Genomic DNA, 22,044 nt, shown 5'->3' on the forward strand with positions numbered 1-22,044 from the left:
TCGGTGCCTTTATCTGAGCAATCAATTCAAAAATTGTAATGACTGTTTTTCTAGGCTTGTGAGGTAAAAACATCCATTCTAAAATATGCAATGCGTCAGGGGACCAATGATCAGACCATTGTGCAATAATACCTGCTGGATGAAATTCTGGAATTACAACAAAAACAATGACATCCATGTCAGGGTCCACACGGTACATATGGTGATTGGAAATAATTTGTTGTACCTTATCTAAGGCTTGTTGAGCTTCAGGGGTAATCTGCTGTGGTGAGTTTAAATCTGAATCTCCTGCTAATATATTGAACAAAGGAGAAAGTTGTGCAGTGGTGAGTCCTAAATAGGGACGTAGCCAATTAATGGTTCCTAACAATTTCTGTGCATCATTTAGAGTATGTACTGTAGTGTCAAATTGAACAGTTTGAGGGCATATGGTACTTTCAAATATTTTTAATCCCAAATATTTCCAGGGTGCTTCCAGGTGTTTGGATTTTTTCAGGTGCAATCTGTAATCCATATTTGTGAAGAGCCTTTAAAAGCTCTGGCTGTATGTTTTGCAAATCCTGTTTGCAAGGAGATGCTGTGAGTATGTCATCCATATAGTGATAGCAATAATTGTTAGGGAATTGTTCTCTGATAGGCAATAGAGCTTGGGCCACATACATTTGACCAATAGTTGGACTGTTTTTCATACCTTGTGGTAAAACTTCCCATTGATATCGTTTTACAGGTTCAGCATTGTTAACAGCTGGTACTGAAAATGCAAATTTTGGTCTATCATCAGGATGTAAGGGAATTCTAAAGAAGCAATCTTTCAAATCAACAATTAAAACGTCTCATGTTGCAGGAATCATAGTAGGAGATGGCATGCCTGGTTGCAGTGCACTCATACTTTCCATGACTGCATTAATGCGTTTCAGATCGTGCACCAATCTCCATTTGCTTGATTTCTTTTGAATCACAAATATAGGAGTATTCTAAGGACTGACAGACAGCTCTATGTGCCCTTGTGATAACTGCTCATCAACTAAATTGTTCAGGGCGGCAAGTTTCTCTTCTGTCAGGGGCCACTGACTTTGCCACACCAGTCAGTCAGTTAACCATTGTAGGGGTGTTACTGGGTGGCAACCACCCTGCTGCACAGTGACCCCTATTAAAACTTTGTGCCAATTGTAACTCCCCAAGTGGCCAAAACATCACGTCCCCCTAAATTTAGAGGCACAGCAGTCACATACGGGCGAACTGAGACAACCTGGTTGTCTGGATTTTTTATGAGCACAAAATGAGTACCTAAATAACTTTGTGTCATTCCCCCAAGACCCGCAATTGAATTTCCCACTGCAACGACAGGCCATGAGTTTGGCCAGTTGTGAAGTGAAATCAGTGTAACATCTGCTCCTGTATCAATCAACCCTTTGATCTTAACAGTCTGCGGTTGTGCCCCCTTCAGTGTTAGCTCACAAAGCAGTTGCAGTCTCTGCTCGGAAAGTTGTTGATTCCAAAAAACCTGAGGTGCGCCGGTAGAACCAAAGCCTTGGTCTCCTTTCTCTTTAAGTCCGGTCCTGGGAACACAGGACTTGAAAGGTACAAGTTGAGCAATACAAGTATGAGCAGGTATAACTGCAGGAGTGGGTGTAGTAACCATTGTACATATTTGTCCTTTAAAGTCTTCATCAATTATTCCCGGATGCACAAAAATTCCTTGCAAAGTAGCACTTGATCTTCCTATTAGCAAAGCACCTAAGTTTTGCCCTATAGGTTCATGTGCATGTGGATACAAATATTGCTGCTAGCAAGAATTTTTCTTGCTTCTTTCTAAGCCCAGGAGATACTTTTCTCTCTCACTGTATTGGGTTGACCCTGAGTTGATGGACAGTCTTTAAGACCAATTACGCTTCTCACAATTTACATATTTAAACCGCACAGCAAGGCGGGACTTCCCCTTTTGTCGGAGGTCGCCTGTTGGAAGGTGGGGGGGGGGTCCGAGCCTCCCGGCCCCGCCGGGCCGGGCCGGGGCCACTGCCCCTTTCCCCCTTTCCCAACACTGCGGCACGGACCCTGGATCACTGCGGGGGGACTGTCCCAGAGCCGCAGGCAGCTAAAACCAGCCATGGACTGTCACACAGCTAAACCCAGCCATGGACTGCTCACAGCTAAACCCATCCAGTGTGGCTTCTGGGGACAGGCGGGTCCCTCTCCTCTCCACGCGGAGCCGGCGGAGTCAACGGGAGCCGGCAGAGCCTCCTGTCTGCAGCCAGCACACTTCGTGCTGAATTGAAGAAGACACCATGCAGCCAGCAGCACAAAGGGAGCGAGGCTTTCCCCACCGTAAAGCCTGAACAAGAACACCCTTCAACATGGCGGCTTCAGAGTCAGAGAGAAAGGGAAGTGAGTCACGTGGGACGGAGCTGAGCATGGCGACGGGAGAAAAGAGGGCGGTGCCGCGATTCTGGCGCGCAGCTTAAACAAAACCTTCTTGCATGCCGTGGTAAGAAACTGTAATACCACAAACTGTTTGTCTCTTTAATCCATTTGAAGAACATGGGGGCATAGAGAATCGTCGTGTGGCCTGTGAAGATTGTGAAGAGTGCCTATGCCAGGCTATATAGAAGTAGTAAGAGGCTGTTAGAGACTTGTGGCGAAGAAAAAGCCTTTGTGTGCAGGCCAAAATAACTTATCCTTAAAAAGATTAATAACCCCATGTGATGGCCTATGTTTTGCAGTGTGAAGGAACTGTGAGATTTTTCATGGAAGAGATGTTCTACACACAGCAGATTGATTGTTTCCGGGCGGGTCTGCTGTTAGTAGCAGTTTGGGAACCACGTGCAACTGAAGGAAAACCCTTTTTTCCTTAAGCATAAGAGAGAGACTTTTCAAGAACTGGAACACTGACTAACATCCCATGTTCTGTTATCCCTTGTGTGAGCTGGGTAAAAGGAGAGAAGTGCTGGGGGGGGGGGGATTTGCTTTAATTTTGTTTTGTTATTTTCTCTTTACTTTTAATTCTATTAGTAATAAATCTCTTTCATTGTACTGCAACTGTTTAAGGTTTGTGCCTGCTTTGCTTTTTCTCCTAATTCTTATCTCACAGAAGGAAAATAAGTAAGTAATGAATATTTTGAACCAAAACCACTACATTTAATTGGCGTTTCTGCCCGGTTTCGAACTCAACCCACTACACTCACAAAGATAGTAGCAGAGTTCTATAAACTATGAACACCTGCAACCTTGCAAAGCCTTGTTTATGGTACAGTAGAAAAATATTTTGACAATGGATGTTTTAGGATTTTAGCCAATCAGGTGGCTGATCCTTTGTCCAATTAGACTATGAAGAAAAAAGTCTATAAAAGAGTTTGTAAAATAATTAAATAAATCAATTTTGCTGCACAATTCCTGCCTGTTGGATCTCTCTCCTCTCCTCCCTACGGCTGCAGGATACAGTAATATTTGGTGACCCCGACGTGATGTGCACACTGCAAAGTGTCCTGCACGCTGTGAGCCAAGCCGAATTTCTCTAGAGGTATGCTGTTCCCTTTCCCGCCCTGTCCCGGGATGTCTGAAGGGGCTGAAAGAATGGTGAACAGCGGTTTAAAAACCGACACTGTGTTAACAGTCTGGAAAGGTGTTATCAGTTCAATGAACGCCTCTATCTCTGAGAACTCACTTTGTTAGTTATTAGACTGGGCTGCCCTACATGGCGTCTCCCCGAATGCAGGCAGCACCCTGGATTTTGGGCTGTGGCAGGAGCTAGGCTGTGCTATACGATGCAAGCTCCCATCTGGGGATCCGGCAGTGCTAGAATTATTATGCACTTGGTGGTCATTGTTTTATCTGCTGTTAGACCTTGACTGTAGCAGTAAAGCTGGCTCACCTGCCTCAGTGGAATGTGAAGGAGAGATATCTGGAGGAGACCCCACTGACCTGGCTCCAGGGGCGTGTGGTGGCGGACCCAAAAAATCCGTCCCGGCTCCACGGGCGGAGCATGCCCTGGAGCCTGTACCGGGTCACCCTGCACAGTCGCAGGACTCTGCGCCCCCCAAGAACCCCACGCTGGCAGAGAAACTGGCGGGCGTGTCGGGGCAGTGGGGGGGGGGTGCACAGCTTGCCCTGCCGTTCAGCTCAGCGGCGGCCACTGCTTTTTCGGGGCCACAGTTCAGTGGGCTGGTATCTTGGATGCCCATGGTGGCTCCTAGCCCGGCTGCGCATGCGCCTGCTGCACTGAGAATGCCCGGATGCGACTCGTCTCTCTGTAGCAACAGACAGCGCTGTGGAAAAGCAGAACTAAGCAATCTACCTTCTAATACAGCATCTGCCTTTGTTGACAGAGCTGCCGAACATATCACGACAGCTATTGGAACTGCTCAGCTTGCAAAGGCAGCTGTTGCAGTGGCCAGAGGCGCCCCTCTGTGCGGGGCACACTGTGCCTGTACCTTTTGTGCCGCCCACGCCCCCAGCGAGAGATACGGTGAACACGGAAGTGGCACTGCCAGAAGCTCCAAACCCAGAACCTGCGGCAGCAGTGGCGGCGTTATCCGCCAGCGCAACACCGGCGTTCCAGCCGCCAACGGAGCTGAGACCAGCGACAGAAGCGGCGGACACGGTGGCTGTGCTCCAGCCGGCGGCAGCACCAGCCACTGCCGCAGCACAGGCACTGCCGCAGCTCCAGGCATGACAGCAGCACCGGAGACGGCTGCAGCAGCTCCAGTGCCAAATCGGTTGAAACCGGCTGAGGTTGCATCCCAGAAAGAGGCTGCAGTTGAAACCACAGTGCAGCCGACGGCAGCTTGTGCTGTCAGTTTCTCTTCTGGTCAGTCCAATCCTCCTTGCTCACCTTTGTTCGTTCATGGCACCTCAAAGTTGCCTTTAAGTGATGATTCATCGTCAGGCAGTGAGGCAGAGGAGGCTTTGGCCCCAGGTCGTAAAGCGGCTGTAGCCGGGAGGCGAAAGAAAAGGCTGCTCCAGTCTCGCCCCTGGACCTTCCTGGACTGCACTGTGACAGTGCATCCGAGACACTACAACTGTTTCTGGGAGTCACTTAAGATGCGGGCTCTGGAGGAAGGCAGTTGGGATTTACTGGAAACACTGGGGATGCCATGCAGAGTTGAGGATCCTGAGAGTAATCGGGAAGCTGTTACACTGCATCCACAGGCTGTGCCAGTTTTTCAGGATGGTAGTGACACCCCAAAAGGGGAGATCCAAGCTTTCCCAGTGTATAAGGCTCTCCCAAACTCAGGGCAGCATGATAAGCATGAGGTAATTGCCTGGAAGGTCGCACAGGATCTACAATCCAAGGTTGCACAACATGGGCTCAGTTCTGCTGAGGTTATGCAAATACTAAGGGTGATAAATACAGATTTGCTTGCTCCATTTGGTATCAGGCACTTAGGTCAAATCCTATTTCAACCTGTACAATGTGCAGTTTTTGAGAATACCTGGAGAAAGCTGGCCGACAAAGCTGCATTAGGGAATATGCAGCTCCCTGCTGACGATCCTAGACGTGCAGTAGCGACAGATGCTCTTATGGGGACTGGTCCCTTCTCTGATCCCAGTCTACAGGGTACCTTTCCCTCTAGTGTCCTGCAGCAAGCTCAGCAGGTTGGCATGGCTGCCCTGTTGAAAACCATAGAGCTGACTGCTCCTAGAAAGCAATATACTGAAACAATTCAAGGGAGATCAGAGTCATTCCTCTCTTTTGTAGAGAAAGTCGCTGCTTCTCTCGAGAAGCAGGTTGACAATAACGGGTTAAGGCACTTGTTCTTAAGGCAGTTAGTAAGAGATAACGCAAACGAGGAGTGCTGAAAAATCATAGATGCCTTACCAGGAGAACCTGAGCCCACAGACATGGTCGAGGCCTGCTCTAAAATGGGATCTGGGAACCAGAAAAGGTCTGCTTTGGCTGCGCTTCTTCAGCCTGTTCACGCATCTTCTGGTCGTGGACCAAAGCAACCCAAACGCACAAAAAACCAGAAATAGCCTAAGCCGAGCCAAGAAGAGAACACAGTGATCCCCCAGTGCAAGAGGTGTGGCAGGCCAGGGGATTGCTCGGACTATTGTAGATCTCAGACTCATGCCGATGGTTGGCCTTTGTCGGGAAATTTTCACTGGGGTGCAAGGAGCGGGAATTGCCCTCTGATGCAGTCGCTCCCCCAGAGGGTGGCACAGATACAGGCACAGGCCTACTCAGCCACCCTAGAGAAGGCAATGCCAGGGCTGACAGGCTGGCCAGCCCTGCGAGGGTAGGGCCTCAGCCTGAAAAAATTGCACAAGCCAAGGTATCGCACGGTTTCTTCCATCAAAGTGCACACACCCTGCAGAAGTAGTTTCATTTAACGCCAACCGAAGCGCGCGACATTGTCAGCGCTTGTGCTGACTGTCATGGACTCACTGCGCCTTTGCCAGTGGGGGTAAACCCCAGAGAGCTAAAAGCCTTGCAGATTTGGCAAACGGATGTAACTCACATCCCAGAATTTGGTCGGCTGAAATATGTGCACGTGTCTATTGACACTTTCTCCTCGGCTATGTGGGCTACTGCTCACACTGGAGAGAAAGGCCATGATGTCATTGCCCATTGGAAATTGGCTTTTTCAGTCCTAGGCATGCCGGCTGTTGTGAAGACCGATAATGGTCCTGCCTCAGAGAAGACGTGGCAGTTCTTGCACCTGTGGGGTGTAGACCATACCTTCGGTATCCCACATTCTCCTACTGGCCAAGCCATTGTTGAACGTGCTCATGGTACTTTGAAGCGTGTTTTGGAAAACCAAAAAGGGGGAATGCATGGATAAATCCCACAGAGCCGACTAGAAAAAGCTTTGTATACAATTAATCCCCTTACAGTACAACAAAATTCAAATAATCCTGTTATTCTGAATCATTTTCTCTCATTGCAGTCTTCAGCCGAGACACAACTGCCCCGGGCAAAAGTCTGGGTACGGAATTTACTAACTAACCAGTGGGAAGGCCCGCATGAGCTTATCGTTTGGGGTCATTGATATGCTTGCGTTTCCACAGATACTGGGGTACGGTGGCTACCTGAAAAATGCATTCGCCCTGACCTGCGGCACCAGAGGCAGAACAGGCAACCTCCAAATGATGACCAGAAAGCCAACCATCCAAATGGTGACCAGAATGTAGATCATCAGCCTAATGACTCTTCTGATGATGACCAAGATGTCAACCATCAGGCGGATGGTCCTTCTACAAGCAGAGACTGGGATGGTCCTTCCACAAGCAGAGACTGAACTTTAAATTTCTTGTTATGGAGTCAGATAGTTAAAGCCTTAAGGACATATTTAGAATTAATAACTTATGTAAATTTCTATTTAGGATTAATAGTAGAATTGTTATCTTATAAAACAAAAAGGGGGAATTGTGGATACAAATATTGCTGCTAGCAAGAATTTTTCTTGCTTCTTTCTAAGCCCAGGAGATACTTTTCTCTCTCACAAAGATAGTAGCAGAGTTCTATAAACTATGAACACCTGCAACCTTGCAAAGCCTTGTTTATGGTACAGTAGAAAAATATTTTGACAATGGATGTTTTAGGATTTTAGCCAATCAGGTGGCTGATCCTTTGTCCAATTAGACTATGAAGAAAAAAGTCTATAAAAGAGTTTGTAAATAATTAAATAAATCAATCTTGCTGCACAATTCCTGCCTGTTGGATCTCTCTCCTCTCCTCCCTATGGCTGCGGGATACAGTAATATGTGCATCCAAAGGCACTTTATGAACTGCAGGAGAGTCTATGATTTGGCAGTGCAAACATCCATCCCTGCTGAACCTTTTATTCTCCCAGCAAGCCGTTTACATAAACTTGTGCCAGACGCAACAGTTCCTGGGGAAGTATTTGTGTCTGCACGAGACTTCCCTTCATGCTCTGTTGGTAGTTTCCCTGATTCTTAAGAGGCTGTCCATTAGCCTGGAAACGATATTTACATTGTTTCGCATAATGTCCCTGTTTATTACATTGGTTACACAGAATTGCTCTGGGGGCTACCTTATTGTTGCTAATTGCTCCAGAGGACAGAGTTCTGTGAGGGCGCTGAGATTTAAAGTGGCCTGGCTGTCCACAGCTATAACAGTTACGTGTAACTTCAATAGCTGCTGCAACAGCTGTAGCAACACCCGGTTAGCATAGCCATTTGATGTAGTGCAGTCCCTATTTTTGCACATCCATTAATCATATCATTCAGTGAGGGGTTTTTCATAGACAGCAAATCAATAGCTTTTCTGCATTCCTCATTTGCATTGTTTCGTGCCATTTGCAAAATTAAAGTTTCTTTTACATTTACATCTACTATTCGTTTTTCTATCACATCCTAAAAGTGGTCCAAAAAGGCCATAAAAGTTTCGTTAGGATTCTGTTTTATAGTTGTGTAACTTTTTTCAGGAGCTGACATATTCGCCACCTTAAACAGAGCAGAGACTGCAAAGCATGGCAATGGGACTGCTCTAGGATCAGAGGATGCAAGCGAGCCTGTAGCTGAGGGTCGTCCATGGTGTTCAATCCCATTAATTGGGGTAAACCTGCACTGAACCGAGGATCAACTACAGGCAATCGCATATTATTTAAGGCAGTGTCCTCACAAGAACTCCTCCACTCATTCTCAAACACCACATACTGAACCAGCATGCAGAGCAATTTAGCAATCTGCTTTAAATCAAAAGGAGTTAATTCTCACTTGCTATAAATTTCAGCATTTTTGTCACAGCAGGGGACCCCAAACTGTAATTAGTAGCAAGCTGGCGTAGCTCGGATAGTACCTGCCAGTTAAATGGAACATGCTGATCAGGCACCTGGCCGCTCCCTCCAACGACCGGAAAAGCAGAGGCTACTGGGTCTTCTGAATATAACTCCCCTGAGTATGGTAATTGCGAATAACAAGTTGCTTGGCTGCCTCGTAATCTTTCTCAGCTTAAGCTGCAAGCCTGATATCTCTTCAAAAAGCTGCAGGATCTTGCATGCCCAAAGTTACAGATAAGGGTTGCAAAATTGAAGTATCTCTATAAAGCAGGCTATCATTTTGAACCCCTGGCACAGATTCTTTTGCACCTTGTACAAAAGGATTAGTAGTAGCAGACAGCGGAGGTGTAGCAGCAGGCAGCAGGGGTGCTGAGGGTGCAATTTCATTCCTACCCTTTCCATCACTGTCACTCCGCACAGCTGGTGGTAAAGGTAGATCAAAGGGGTTCGTGGGGACAGGAGGGGGGGAAGAGGAGGGAGAAGGAGGGTTGGAAGGGGGAGTAAGTGAATCCCTCCACGGCTTGGGTATTGGAAACAATACAGGTTTTGCTGTGCCAGCCTGTGCCCCACCAACCCCTCCCACTGCAATGTTCCCAGTTCCGCCAACATTATCTGTCTCTGTTCTCTCTGCTGTGCCAGCTGCTGCAGCATCTTGCTCTTTTCTCAGTTCTTTCAAAGTGTCTAAAACTAACCTCCATGTTGTCGTAAGTCCTTTAACAGTATCATCTCCACAAAAAGCAAGGTCAAGAATATGCCATCCTACTGCTCCCCATGTCCGTATGCTAAAAGCATTGGCACATGTAGTCTCAATCCCTTGACTTTTGCACCACAGTAACAGACTTTGCAGTATCAGCTTATCATAATTTATGCCACGTCGTTTTAACATCAACATCCATATACTAACTATTGATTTTTCCTCTTGGGATGTATTTGCTCCCATTTTGTTCCCAATGGCTCAGCTTTAAAAAGGTTGCAGTCAATCTGGATCTTGGTAGCTCTCCCCACTACTTTTCTCCCGTTGGGCTCCGTCTCCCATGCCCTGCACGCAGGCCTCCTGCTCTACAGGCAGGCTCTTTGGATCACGTTATGGGTCACCAGATGTAGCTATGTCAAGACAGACATAAAAGCACGACACTTGTTGTAATCCAAAGCCGCGAAAGTTTTTTTATTTTTTCTACTGCTACTCTTATACCTCTTCACAATTGCTGTGGCTTATTGAGACTGGCTGCTTAGCAAACAATGACAAGGCTGTCTAACAAACAATGACCATTCAAGAGTAAAACAATTAGCTATACAAGCAAAAGTATAGTTGTTACATATTATCCTCAAATTCTTCCTTGTACACACTTAACGACCCATAATAAGAACATCCTCTCCTTGTGTCCTGAACATGTTCTCATTGATTATCTTCTTGGCTTTCTCTGTGGGTTTCACTGAAGCTGCAAAATTTCACGGTAAAAAGTCTCACGGGTAAATTCTGACTGTCTTTAGGTCTGACTCTGTGAGGAAGTAAGTCCAGCCGTCAGTCTCATCAGAGGGACACACCAGAAAGCATCGCAAATTGTCCCTTTGCCCTCTCTGAGCCGGCTGAATTCACCCCTAACACGGCTTCAAAGTGCCCCAAATCTTGTCCACTGGTGAGGGGAGTGGCGGGGGCATCAGGACACATCTGTGTCCCAGCAGCTGCGTGCCCAGCCAGGACCAGGAGCAGGGCTGGGGCTGCTCCCAAAGTTGCCCCACCCCGATGACACAGCCGGACACGGGCTGAGGGGCGCTGGATCAGGCTTTCTTGTCCACCTGCATGTCATGAGTGAGCACAAAATCTACCTATCCTCTGCAGCACGCCATCCTGTTGCAGAGCCATTCCCAATGGAAGCTGTGAGCCCGTGAAGAGCCAGTGCCGCAGCAGGATCCTAGCAGCAGCTGTGCAAGTCAAGAGAGAGGAGCTCACCTGGAGCAGGTTCCTGCCAGGATTAATCATCCTATGGGTTCCCACCAGGGTCTCGTTGCTTCCAAAAGACCCCACAGTGTCACTGTGGCCCCTCGGTTCTACCAGGTTCCATAGCGCCACTGTGGTGCCCAGGGTTCCGTCAGCTTCCAAAAGGCCCCACTGTTTCCAGGGCACCCTGAGCTTCTGTGGTGTCACAGTGGAGCCAGGCTTCTGTCAGGTTCCACAGCGTCACAAAGGGTCTCCTAGGTTCCCTGAGCTTCTGTGGTGTAACAGTGGAGCCAGGGTTGCATGTAGTTCCACAGCATCACAAAGGGTCTCCTGGGAGCCACGGGGTCACAAAGCACCGTGGGTTCTGTGTGGCCCCACTGTGTCACAATGGCCGCTGGCTTCCACGAGCCCCCGCAGTGTCCCAGTGGGCCCGTGGCTTTAGGAGTGGGTGGCTGGGAGCTGGTGCCCCACCAGCGGCTGGGGGAGAAGCAGCAGGGACAGCGTGCGGACAGTGCACTGGCCACTTCTGTGGCCACCTCGTGTCTCTGTCCCTGCCACAGCCGTGGTTTGGAACAGCAGATCCGGGTCCTTAGGTGTGCAGGTGACAGTCACGGCCTGGAGCACGGCTGCTCCCGGGGGACGCCCTGGGGCACGAGAACAGCAGGGATTCGTTCCCCACACGCTGCGGCTTTCCTTGCCGGCTGAGATTGAGCCCCGGTACGAAGCCAGCCCTCTCTGGGAAACGGCCAGGGCCGTGGCACTCTGCAGCTCCCTGCAAGGCCCGGCTTTGGCAGCTTTGAGGCCCAAAGGCCAGTGCCAGACAGTTTGCCCTTGACATTTGTGTCTAGAGCTGAGCCAGAAATGTCCTATTGCGGGGTGCCCCTTTCCTACAGTCACTGGCATCCCGGGAGCAAATCCGGCAGGAGGAGAATGTGGGCGAGAGCAAGCTCCGCAGTAAACTCTTGCCCTCTATGTACGACAGAATCTGAAGTCTCTTCTCGAGGTCGTCTCTGCTCTTGCACTGCTTAAAAGCCCAAAGGTGCGCTTCATCTCAGCCAGGAAGCTGAGCCCCGGCATACTGGCGCCATAAAGCCCTGCCCCACTCCATCACCTGACGGCAAGTCCCACGCCGCTCTCACGCCCTCGCAGAGCCCTTCCCATGCTGCCTCCCCCGACCGGCCGGCGCCTGCCGCCGGCTCTGCGCCCGCGTGCGGCCCTGAAACCGCTGCAATTCCCTGTGCTGAGCGGGGCCGGCAGCCTGCTCCGGTCGACACTAGAAAGGGATTTTGCATGGCCGCCGCCCGTCCTTGCCCCACCCACCCCGCTTTCGGCCCCGAGCAAAGCCCAGCCCGCTCCCCGGCGCCGCGGCAACCGCCCCCGCGACCCACCCCTGTCATCCTAGCCCCATTTGGATTGGCCGCTCGCCCGCCGCCATAGGCATTCTCTCCGACAAGGGTGAGCAGTGGTGCCTGCAGAGCCACGGAAATCTCTCCGCGTATGGCCAGTGCAGGGTCCGCTCCTCGCGTCAGCGTCATCCCATTCGGAGGCTGCAAGTCCACGGGGACGAGGACGCAGTTGGGGGTGGGGGTAACTGGGGTGGGGCTTTCCATATACCCCGGCCAGTGGATACTGGGGGTCCCTCTCCCTCTGCGGGGGCTTTTGGGGACACAGGAGGGACCAGTAGAGGCGGGACAGAGAATACCAACGGAGGGGGGAGATTTGCGGTGGCAGGCAAAAGAAGGGACACCCCAGAAAGCCTCTCAAATTGTCCCTTTGCCCTCTCTGAGCGGGCCGAATTCACCCCTAACACAGCTTCAAAGTGCCCCAAATCTTGTCCACTGGTGAGGGGAGTGGCGGGGGCATCAGGACACACCTGTGTCCCAGCAGCTGCGTGCCCAGCCAGGACCAGGAGCAGGGCTGGGGCTGCTCCCAAAGTTGCCCCACCCCGATGACACAGCCGGACACGGGCTGAGGGGCGCTGGATCAGGCTTTCTTGTCCACCTGCATGTCATGAGTGAGCACAAAATCTACCTATCCTCTGCAGCATGCCATCCTGTTGCAGAGCCATTCCCAAAGGCTTATCACATACTAAACACAACTCCTGAACAACAATTCCTAGATCGAGAGGATTTCCAGTCTTGCACTTGCTATTTCAAAACTCTCCCATCAACAGCCACACTGAGAACTGGATAGCGGTCACGTTCAACACCTGCCATGGTAATTTTGGTACCTCACAGTCCATAATTTTCTTTCCAGCAGGATAATTATGGAATATTCTGCCAGCACCACACAGAAATCCATGTGTACAGGAATAACTGTTGTCATCCCATCTGTCCAGGGAGTTTACTCGAGGCTTTTGGGTAAGCCAAACTTCTTACTGTACTTTAAATCTCCATTAACTTCTGCATGAACTGAATTGAGATTGAGGATAATTGCTTCAAATTTGAAGAGACAGAAAAGGAAAATCAAGCTGGCACAGCTCACATTATCAATACCTCTTACAACATACGACCATTTCAAAACAACTGTTGCAATAATCTATAAAATACAAAGAGGACGAGAACTGAGCAGAGATCACAAACCTTATGAACTTTATGCTTTACAGCAGGTGGGGATTAATCACAAGTGATTTATTTTCTGTAACACCATTTAACTATAAAACATCACCACCAATAAATCCAGAGAAGTACCTCGACCTGCCCAATGAAACAGGCTCTCATGGAATAACAGAATGGTTTGGGTTGGGTGATTAATCAGCAGCATTAAATTGCATGTATGGATTATTTCCCTAATCAACCTGATTCACAGTTACGTATGATCTGGCAAAGCCAAGGCTTATATCCAATAACATTATCAAATGTTTCATTAGAAACACCACCAAATCCGTGTCAAACACATTACTTTATTTGTCTAGGATGATGGTCCTATAAGGTACAAAAAAGTACTCTTCAGTTTGCCACAATTTGTTAAAAACAGCAATCTATTGCCTACAGGTAGGAAAGATTTAAATCATGTCAATATGGATTTAGGTATGAATAAATAGTACAGAAATGCTGAGAAGTTGGGATGAGATTGCAGGATATGTCCCAGTGCTGTTAAAGGTGAGATTCTTCCTTGTCGCATTAAAACACACTGCTTACAATATGCAGCATCTTTTTAAAATGTCAAAGGACAACATAACCTAAATGCAACTACTCTTCTTTGACTTTCAGAAGCATAAATGGATTGTTTCCACACTGAACAATTAGTAATTTTCACAGATAGTTTAAATGACAACATTTGTATGTACAAAAACACATGGGTTTTTAGTAGATAAAATCCCCCCAGAAGAACCTGAACACCTGAGCTGGAAGTGTAAGAAAGGGTGGTCAGTAGCAACATCTTTTTAAGAAAAATAACAGAGGAGGTTCTTGCATAGCAAGGTGTGAGGTTAAACCCAAAAGGAGCTTATCCATAAATCAGGTAAATCCCAGACCACTGTAGAACAGAAGTTGACTGTGAGTTAGTGCAAAAAGCTGGTCAGGTGGGTGAGGAGCTGCAGGGAAACCAGGGCTGGGAACTACAGACAGGTACCAGAGCAAGTCAGTCACACACAGCAAAAGAAAAGCCTCCTCATCTGCAATTTGCATCTTCTTGGACTCCAGTTCATCCCTCAGGGCAGCACTGCTCCCACAGGGAACACTGGGGCAGCCAGGAGGCTCCCAGGGACGCAACTACAGGTGGTGCTCAGCATTCCCAGAGCACTTGGCAAAGATCACTGAGCTCCAGTGGGCAGGGACAACCTCACAGACACCTCTTACCCTGTCACAGCTGGAACAGTCATTGTGGCACCACTGTGGGAATGTTTCATTGGGATAACGGGACTGGAAACACGATTGGGTCCCACTCCCTGGCCATTCCCACCCCTGTTCCTTGCAAATCCCTACACTCCTGCACAGATCCCCGAAGTGTCACACACACGTGTCAGCGCACACTCAAACACACCTACGGCTGTGGGAGAACAATGATCTCCATTTATTTTGTTTCATATACATCCATATTTTGAATTTTAATACAAAAGAAAAAAAATTAGAATCTGACAAATGTTTACAAACAAGATACCTTCAAATAGATTTTACTCAGTTCAGTCTGGTGCAGAGTAAATGACAAATTGTACTGTTTGTTATATTCAAGGCAACAGAGTCTGTAGTCCATGACCACTCAGCCCAACTTTTATGCAAGCTTGTTTTAATCTACCATGAATGATAAACTCCTTGTTGATTCCCAGTCCTGTGTATGTGCACATGTGTACATAGCAGCTCCTTTCATAGAAAGAAAAGACATCTAGAGGTCTTCTTGTACTTTTACCTACAGGAATCATGTTAAGATACAGAATGGATTACATGGAACCGGGGCTGGATTTTATAAGAAAAAATAATTAGCTGACAAATGAGGGCAGCAATAAAAAAGCGTCTTTTTTGCAACAATAAATAAATACAGTCAAAGTTTTCTGTGTGGACTATTAAACCAGCTTCTTCACTGAAGAACAGACGTGGCATTTCCATGGAGTTAAATGTGACCCCATTTACTGTATCTTTTTTCTTTCTCTCTTTCTCCTTCAACAAAACAAAGTTTTCCTGCTTCTGCCACAATAGTACAACAACTTGATCTTGACAAGAAAGTGTGCTGCTGATTTTTATTTCTTTGTCCTTTGGACAAAATAAGCCAAGAATATAATTTGACTGTTGTGACCAATAAAAACGCAGTTTACATCAAGTCTTGTCAGGATAACCTGACTAAAAACATCTGGCTCCTTAATTAAAAATTGTCAGACAACCAGATCCTTGCTTGTGTGTTTGGTTAACACGCTGAACTCTAAGAAGCTGTAGACTGCAGTTTGTTGTTATGGGACCTGCAGAATACAGAAGAAAGTGAAGAATTAAGCACCCTTCAATTTGGAGAACACAGTTGCTGCAAGGTGTTGCCAAAAATAAATCATAATGAGGGAATTACCACCATGTTGCTTCCATTTATTTTTTTTCCCCTTCAGAAATAAAAAGGACACTTAAAATAATTTTTTCTCTGAATTTTAAGCCTATTTTCTCCTCCAGAATACAAATATTTCGGTACTTGTAAAATACAGTGTGTCCACTGGAATATTCCAAAATGCCTGAAATCAGTTTTACTCACATATTTACATAATAGTAGTCCATTGAAAGGAAAGCAAAAAGACATTTTAGTTGTAATATTTATAATAAGGTCTACTTTGCTTAAATTTATTCAAGAACTCTTTGGATTAACTTAAAAGAAAAAAAAACTGAACAGGCATGTTAAAGTCACATTTTTGCTAAGCAGAGTTCAGCAAAACTCCTCTTTGACATTCACAGTTTTATTAGTGACTTAAACAATAAAATACAAGGTCTCCATGATGAATTTTTCATTTTTCTCAATACAGTATTTGAGGAACGGAACAATTTTTTGTTAATACAGTGATGTTCACCACTGTGACTGCTGGCAACAAAAACATTTACTTTTTAGACAAATGACCTGGATTTTTAGGGCAGTTAATGTCATTGAATTGTACAATAAAAGAAAGTGACCCCAACATCCAGTTCTGATTCCAGTTAAAAAGTTCAGACTAAAGATATCACAATCTGCAAGAAAAGAAAGAAGACGGATGGTATAAATGAAAAACAATAACAAATAAAATGCAGCAATGAAATCAGCGTGCAAGCACAGTGAGTGCTGGGGACCCAGCTAATGGCAGTGACAGAAACATGGGTTGAAAACTACCTGATAAAAATTATTATTACAGTATTGAACTGGAAAGAAAAATGCATATTCTTTTCCAGGAATGTCTGTATCTATGTCTACATCAGCCCTTCTTCAGAAAAAATAATTTTAAAAGAAAGTTTAATTTTAAAAGGTAAATTTTGAATTATGTTTCATTTTCTGTCTCCTACTTTAAACCTTACTTATTCCCTCTGTTTCAAAGGTGGTAAGTTATAAAAAGATGAGAGAAGGTGTAACACTGAAGTATTTTAATTTCTTTCATTTGATTATAAGCTTCACAGCAGGATTGTCTCTTATTAGCATGAGAAGTATTTACTGCAGAGTAGAACATCAGCACAACTCAGACACAGTATTTGTCCTGATCAGTAATTACTCTCATTAAGTTTTCTGCAGCAATGAGTTGAAGTATCATAAATTTGCAAATTTATGATACCACCCCGAATTTTTTACAACTCCTTTTGAATAAACATTCCAAAGTAACCTCCATAAAACCGTATTTAAACCTTAATTTGGACAAAATTTTCCAGGAAAGGCCACAGAGCAGCAAATTCCTCTATGAATGCAGGATAAGCTTAGAAAGGAGATTTCAGGGGCCAATGCAACATCTGTGGTTAGGAACACTCCAGCTTACCTGCTTGCCTTAAATCCTTTTAGTTTCTGTACAAAGAAGGACTCGAGAACTTCTGCACACTGGTAAAAAGGGGAGTCACTTGGATTGTAGTAACGGCAGTTATCAAAAATTTTGGTCATGTCTGCCACAAACTCCGTGACCTTTTGTAGTAGCGTTTCAGGATTCTTTCTTCCATGGTTGCAAGGTCTTCAAAGAAACCAAATATTATTTAAATGAGACACTTTCATTCTCAACAGAAATCTACATTGTCAAGACTGTGGGAAACAAAGCATTATCCAGGTTAGAGGCTTTTCCAGGAATGCTGGTTGTGACTGGTGACACCAGTAGGTCTCCCTCAGAAGCGACACTTAGGCATGAATATGTTGTGTGCAGCTAAATTCAATAAAATGCAAGAATCACAATGACCAGGGGAAAAACCTTTGCAAGGAGCTCCCTGCTTTTTCTGAAGAAATGAAGGGAAGGTCAGACAACCAAGATTCAGGTACCATGTACATGTAACAGCCATCACCTCCTGACTATTTTTTGAATTCCTGCCTTGCTTTGAACAAACTATCAATTCTCATGGGCATATGCACATTACACATGGCACAGATGAAAGATTTCAAGTGCAGGGTCATGCAAAATTCCAGAGCTCACATCCTTACTGATCAGACACATTAAGGAGACAGGAATGGTGATACGAACAGTAATTGTCCCATTTTAATCCACATATCAATTAAAAACAGGGAGAGGAACAAAACCTGTCAAATACAAATATAGCTGTGTAAATGTCTCGTGGCACTTTTAGCCAGAAAAAACAACTATCTGCCCTTGAAAAATGTCCTTAAGGTGCTTATTTTGAGATACCAGTAATGCCCGAATGTGTGCAAACTGCAGATGGGTCTGGATTACCTGATGTATTTTACTAAGATTTACTTGTATACTTAGAGGCGCCTTTTCCTCCTACTTAAGTCAGAAAGGGCTAAATGCACTTCTGTTTACTTCCACTAGCAGTATCGTAATTTGAGCTTTCCTTATAAACTTTAACCCATCCACCATGGAATAGGAATTGTTCAGCATTGTCATAACAGCACAGTCCAAAACTTGGAACAGAAAAGGACACAATTTCTAAACAAAATACTGTTTTCAGTCAACATACCACAACATTTTGCCAAGATACTAAACTGAACTTTCCTATTTCTAGGATGAGTAAGGAGTAGGTGAGAAAGCTCTAATGACACACTGGCTCTCATTTAGAGATATGAAAAGGTATTGGTTCAATACTGGAAGGAAAGGAATAACATTCCCAACACCATTTCTGCCAGGAGATAGATTTTCTCAAGAAATTTCACATCCAAGTGCTTATCCAGTTTTAACTGGTGAGCTCTAAGAAGATTAGAGTAAAGCACTGTAAAGCTGCAGCATCTCCCTTTCAACTTCGCCCACATTCACAATATCTGAATGCATTTGTTCCTGCAGCTTTAAAGATAATTACACATAAAACAAAATTTACTATTACTATCAAGTCATATGAAGATAATTTTAAACTCCATCTTAAGGTGCACGTCATGCTTCCATAGCATCACATCCTGCTCAGCCTCTGGGAGGAGAAGCTCATGCACAAAGACAGAAAAAAATTGTCCTCTTTAAATGAAGAAATTAAAAACATGAGTTCTATCCTATTGCTGCATTGACTTCCACATTTCATCTGTAAGACAGGCAGTTATTTAGGGTGAAGGAGTCAGCCTAGAAGTTAGATTAAAACAGGCCTTCATGAACTTCTGAATGTATCAGTGAGAAATCACAGTGGTTTCATCTGCCTAACCTGTGAATTTTGCAAAATATGGCTGGAACTAGTCAGCAGGAAATTAACTTGTTATTCCAAAGCCCAAACCCACTCACTCAGGCTGTTCTCACCAACACTTACCCATTGGTTCCTTTGATGACACCATAATAATCTGGTGCATCGTTGGGATCTACTGGTTCTAAAGAACGGCCAACGCCATTTTGTGAGCCTGGCAGGGAAACAGGAGAGAATTAAAAATATAAAATCGAGTTAAACTAGGTACTATTAATAGGTAAATATTTTCATCCTTTTATCTGTTGGGGTCTGGAGTTGAATTTCAGGAAGAAGTGCAGCATTATATGAAAAAGGAACCAGTTTCTCATCTGATGACTGGGTAAAGTTTTAAATGCCAGTGACCCAGTAGTTCGGCTTCAAAACAGGAAACTGTGAAATTCAGACATAACAGGATACTGTTCTGAACAGGCTGCATGGAAAAGTATGGAATGAATTTACTGAGAGTGCTTTCTAGCACCCTAAAATTAATATGCTTTTATAAATGTATGCAAAATACAGGACAATGCAAATTATTACTTAGAGGATTTCTGTTACCACAGTTTTTAAGAATTGTACCAGAATTCTTAAAAGTCTTTAGAGTTGTAGCAGAAAAAGCCTATTTGGGAGTGACAGAGAAACCAAAAATATACTGTATTGTTGGACAGTGACATATTCTTATTATCAAGATGCCATCATTTACATGCTGATAATGACCCCCTATGAGAACACTCCTGAAATCTGGTAACTCTCAAAGTACAAGAAGTATAGATCACAACCCTCAGAAAACTGATCTGAGAACAGAACATGGCACTCTTCATACCCTGTGCAGTTGGGCTCCCACTTTGCCTTTTGGGATTCTAAATCTGCTTCCTTTAAAAGCCTTTCATTGAAGGGATTATTTAGTTTCACCCACTCAGGAGTGGTGATTTACTAATTATTGTAAATATTCCTCAGGGACAATAATGCCAAGCAAGTTTGCAGCTGACACAGTGCCAAAGCTTTGCTATTCCCTCAAATCTCAGAGCTACTAAAGAGAAATCAAAACCCTCCTCCCAGACCCACTGGGTCTGTCACACTCCCTGATGCTGCCACCCATCTCCTCACCTGCAAGGAGCGCAGGACCCTCCTCAACCCTTCATAGTCTTTATCTGTGAGTGGACTGAGCACAGTCATGGCATCCTCTGTGGACTGGCACTGTGGACACACGTACTCATCAATAAGATCTGCCTCGCTCTGCAGGATGCCCACGCAGCGCCCGTGGTACCAGTTCTGACATCGGTCACAGCCAATGTAAAATCTGCAAGAGCCAAACCAAATGTCAGTGGCTTCAACTATTTCAAGTCCAGGTTACATTTAAAACCCATAAACCTGCCATCACCTGCACACAAGCAGATACTTGGCATGATTAAAGACAACAGGTAACGTCAGATTTTCAGAGTGACAAATTCTACTCCAACTGTTTTTTGTATTTACAGACCATTTCAAAACACGTTCCTAAATTTTACACTTTCAAGCAATCAAGATTTCAAAAAGCATTCCTCTGCTTTAGAGATGAAAGGAACAGTGTAAAGCCAGAAGTCTCACCCAGCCAGTATCCAAACCAATTCAAGATGCATTTTGCACAAACTGGACTACAACTACGGCTTGTTTCACTCTGTACAAGCACTTTTCATATGGAAGCTTCAGTCTTGTAACTGAACACGGAGTATTCTATGACACAAAGCCTTACAGTAAAAGATGTATATAATTCACATATATATAATCATATACCAACCATATACCCCCCTACTAAAATTATGTTTCTCCAGCCAGATCAGATTAAAGCACAAAAAAACCCACTAAATACAGCATTTGTCTTTTAGTCTTTCTAACCATCCCCTGTTAAAGAAAATAAAATTAAAAAAGAAAATAAATCCAATTAAAGTACATGGTGTTTTGGGTAGTTTGTTGTTAAAAATAAAAACCACAATATATTTTGACCACCCTGAGAAAGTTCACTTTTCCTAAACATTTACTGAACAGAAACATCTGGGAGGGGGAGACAATTACTGAAAAGCAATTTGTATTACGAATGAATACAATATATGCAGAATAACTAGGTTGTTTACTCTTTGCAAGGAACAGGAAAGCACAGTCAGAGCAGTTTTGCTACCTAGACATGGAATAAGAGGTTCTTATCCGAACTCACTGCGACTCATCATAAGGTGTTCTGCAGATACAGTACAACTCCTCACTGCTGCCCTCTTGGTGCCCGTTTACACTCATTACAGATGTACACATCCATTTTCTTAGCCTCCTTTTCCTGTGATTCCAACACATTCTCCATGATACCAGTTAGTAACAAAGATCACAGCCAATATAGAACCTAAAAGTGTTCACAATGAAAATGACAATGTAATTGTCATTTCAAATGGCATGGAACTTTTCCCTGCATTTCTCTCTGATGCACTTGCTGCTGGGCTACTTTCTGTCTCAGCTTCCCTGCTCCCTAACCTTACAAACTAACATCTCATGCTGCAGCTAGACTGGCAGTAGGTCACTTGGGTCAATTTAAAATTGACAGTTCATCAAAATGCACATGTATTGATATGTACATATTAATATGTAACCAGACTTGACAAAACTATGGGCTGAAAATCTACTGTCTTCAATGTGTGTGTGAAAAACTGTCAAAGGCACAAAAAGACAAGGCCAAAGAAAAAAGGTTTACATTTTCAAAATTGCAGCTCAAAAGCCACTGAACATTTCCTTAAAGTTTGAAAATGTAGGTCTCAGTTAATTTAAAAAACAAAAGCAAAGCGCAAAACACCAGCTAGGAGTTACGAGTACACTACAAGAACATGCAACCAGCAGTGTGTAGGTACAGATCTTGGTGTAACATGATACGAAAGAAAATAGGGTCAGGGCATGACTGTCAATTTTAAATCTTGGAGTTTTTTTTTGAGGGGGATGTGCACTGAAATCTGATAATAAACTACTTAAAACTGTGACAAAGTGGAATTTTGACTGAATAACGCCTCCTCTCAGACACAGCTGTGTGACGGAACCAGGTATGGTATGACACAAAGTGAAGGGAACCAGGGACAGAATCATGGGAATGGGACCTTGCACAGAATGATGTGACGAAACTGTAAAATATTATGCC

The 22,044-nt window shown here is 45.0% G+C and overlaps 2 long non-coding RNA genes across 6 annotated transcripts; one reads left to right on the forward strand and one right to left on the reverse strand.

Moving 5' to 3' along the window:
- The first annotated feature begins 12,064 nt into the window (after positions 1-12,064).
- On the forward strand, positions 12,065-15,161 carry LOC116453460. Of its 5 annotated transcripts, none has more exons than XR_004243818.1 (3): positions 12,065-12,132; positions 12,934-13,037; positions 15,031-15,161. It is a non-coding gene; the product is annotated as an uncharacterized LOC116453460 (long non-coding RNA). The 5 variants fall into 5 exon arrangements; XR_004243817.1 differs by having other exon boundaries at positions 12,937-13,037; XR_004243816.1 differs by having other exon boundaries at positions 12,113-12,188; positions 12,937-13,037.
- Positions 15,162-15,266: 105 nt separating this feature from the next.
- LOC116453459 lies at positions 15,267-17,482 on the reverse strand. The gene is made up of 2 exons (XR_004243814.1): positions 17,081-17,482; positions 15,267-15,568 (listed from the first exon to the last, which is right to left on the reverse strand). It is a non-coding gene; the product is annotated as an uncharacterized LOC116453459 (long non-coding RNA).
- Positions 17,483-22,044: the final 4,562 nt, after the last annotated feature.

Source organism: Corvus moneduloides, chromosome 19 (assembly GCF_009650955.1).
Source record: "Corvus moneduloides isolate bCorMon1 chromosome 19, bCorMon1.pri, whole genome shotgun sequence".
In the NCBI taxonomy this organism is placed as follows: domain Eukaryota; kingdom Metazoa; phylum Chordata; class Aves; order Passeriformes; family Corvidae; genus Corvus; species Corvus moneduloides.